This window comes from Lolium rigidum, chromosome 4, assembly GCF_022539505.1.
Source record: "Lolium rigidum isolate FL_2022 chromosome 4, APGP_CSIRO_Lrig_0.1, whole genome shotgun sequence".
Lineage (NCBI taxonomy): Eukaryota > Viridiplantae > Streptophyta > Magnoliopsida > Poales > Poaceae > Lolium > Lolium rigidum.
The window spans coordinates 139079251-139081962 of NC_061511.1; the positions used below are offsets into that span (position 1 = coordinate 139079251).

At 44.7% G+C, this 2712-nt stretch overlaps 1 long non-coding RNA gene across 1 annotated transcript; it reads right to left on the reverse strand.

Annotated features, from left to right (window-relative positions):
• Positions 1-1416: 1416 nt before the first annotated feature.
• On the reverse strand, positions 1417-2008 carry LOC124706817. The gene is made up of 3 exons (XR_007004600.1): positions 1954-2008; positions 1708-1811; positions 1417-1510 (listed from the first exon to the last, which is right to left on the reverse strand). It is a non-coding gene; the product is annotated as an uncharacterized LOC124706817 (long non-coding RNA).
• Positions 2009-2712: the final 704 nt, after the last annotated feature.

The window sequence follows — 2712 nt, forward strand, 5'->3', positions numbered from 1 at the left end:
GATGTCCTGGAGCTCGGAGTGACACCAAGGAAGATGACGATGCCGACTCTGACGCTGATGGCACCTATATCGGAGGGACAACCCCGTGACCTTCTTTGACCCCTACTTCATGTCTCTTCTTCCCCCGCTGCCGCCGAAGCAGCTCCAACAACACCGGGAGGAGCTCTTCTGGCTTCCGCAGAAGCTCTCCGTCCCGTCATAGCCACAGACATAACAGGAACACAAACTGGTAACTCAATCAAATTTTCAAGAAGAATTTAGCGAGTACATGAGCTGAAAATTAGTAGCTGGATGATAATCATTATATCGTACATCAGAGAAGAAACTCCACAGAGCAATGTTTTGAAAGGTATTATCAATTGCATAGACAGAACTCATCGATTTCAAAAGTTTGCAGTACATTTTTATTAATCCCCAAGTAGCATAACTATTAACCATGACAAACACATAGTATAATAGAAATTCAATCAGCTTGTCATGGATAAATATGCAGAGAGAAGGCCAACAAATAGTTTTATTTTCATAACAAAACAAACAGTATGATAGAAATTCAATCAGCCTAATTCCATTTTGTACATGAATTGGGAGATCACTCTAGGGAACCGGAACACATACTACTGCTTTCTTTTTGAGATCAAATACCACGACATTATTTAAACACCAACACCCTCATGAACACATATTACTGCTACAGCGGGAAAACACAGGGTTGGACCAAATTATGTCATATAAACGTTCTGCAGTAACAAACCACATTACCATTTCCTTGAAGTAAGAAACTACTCGTACAACCTGAGTCCTCACCTAGCGATGGAAAGAAGCTGCATCCCTGCTCAACCCTCTTGTCTAGCTTGGAAACATCGTGTCCCTGAGGCAAGCAAACCGATATATCAAGAAAAACTGCTAACGCCATAAGCCCAAATGCAAAGGGCCACAACAAATAATTCGGACGAATACAAAATAAAGTAAATAGAACCAACCTCGTGTCGAAGACTCGCAACACACAACTCGCAATAATTCGGACGAAGTATGATAGAGGGCGCTCCTAATCCATCCTAAACCCAATTTAAAAATAAAATAATACCAAAACTGAGTTGTGGATTTATTTTTCATGTGTTGCTAAAAATTAGGTAATCAGTAGGTTGGCAGATCATTATATTGCTAACCGAAGAGCTAAATTAAGGTACTATTTATGAGGATCTCTTGAGACGAGAAAAAACAATAAAAAGAGGAATAAATAATCTGCTTATGTAGCATGGTATTCACCAATTCGATTAGCCCAAGAAGTTTCTAAGCTAGAGCTTTGTCTGTCTGAACAAAAACAAGTACACCTGCAGTTGGTAAGAAAATATACATGCACATGGGAACTTCATTACTCCTCTTAAGTCACATTGTCTCACCTACTGACCTGCCACATCAAGGAAGAGCCAGGGTATTTGTGCCATCTTCCTGTGAAACTTCTTCGTTCCATCTTCAGTTCTTCTTTTTTACCCCTTTACTCCCCATGGTTCTGCACCCAGCAGGTGCAATATTATCACATAAAAAAGAAAAAATAGCAAATATGCTAGTATCTTGAGAAAGTATGACACAAAGGAAAACAAGAAAATGATGCAGCGTGCAACTTTTTGCATAAACAAGCATTTGTTTGAACTTTTGCTGATGCATTTTGATGTGAAACAACAAGAATCAAGGAGCTGAATTAACTACCTGGTGTAGATGACCAGGGTAACGACAAGAATGGTGGCTGGCAAGGCATGCTATGCCCAGTTTTGCAAACCTCTATAGCCAAGCATGTAATAGAACCTAAATATCTGTCAAATACAAAAAAAATGTAAAGGCATTTGCAATCCTATGATACATTACTGTCATATACATCCCTTAAAAAAATAGATAGACTCAAGATACAAACTTGTTTTGTTCAATTAATTAACCATAATCAAAGGTAAAATATACCTCAATGGAAAAAGTACTTCTGAAGTATCACATAATGTTGACCTGTACTCCACCTAAATAAAAATAGACATAGTCATAAGGGTTCTATCTTCAAAACCTTCTAGCCGGGTTGGTTGGATGCCAAGAGTGAGAGAGAGAGAGAGAGAGAGAGAGAGAGAGAGAGAGAGAGGGAGGGAGAGAGAGAGAGAGAGGGAGAGAGAGAGCGAGAGGGAGAGGGAGAGGGAGAGCGAGAGCGAGAGGGAGAGAGAGAGGGAGAGGGAGAGGGGGAGGGGGAGAGGGAGAGGGAGAGGGAGAGGGAGAGAGAGAGAGAGAGAGAGAGAAGGGAGAGAGAGAGAGAGAGAGAGAGAAGGGAGAGAGAGAGGGACCTGTAGGTGGAGCAGGCAGATCGAGGAGGAGACGGGGAAGGACGGGGTGGTCGCTGCCGTGCTCAAGGCCGGGACCAGGCTGGATGAGGAGGTCGTCGCTGCCCTCACCTCGTCCCCAATCCTCTTCCATTGCCGTGCTGGAGGAAGATGTAGAGGGAGGAGGCAGAGGAGGTGAGAGACAGGAGAGAGAAAGAGAGCAAATACGGGGAGGGAGAGGCCACGAGGGCATACCTGCGGGCGAGCGCCACTTCTGCCGGTCACCATGGAGCAGGGGACGCGCTGGGGGTGGTCGAGCTCCTCGAGCCCCTCCCGCACCAAGGACCGCCGCCACATCCTCCTCTCCCGAGGCAGCCGCCGCCGTTGTACCCGCATACGCGGCCGGGAGGGCGAGACG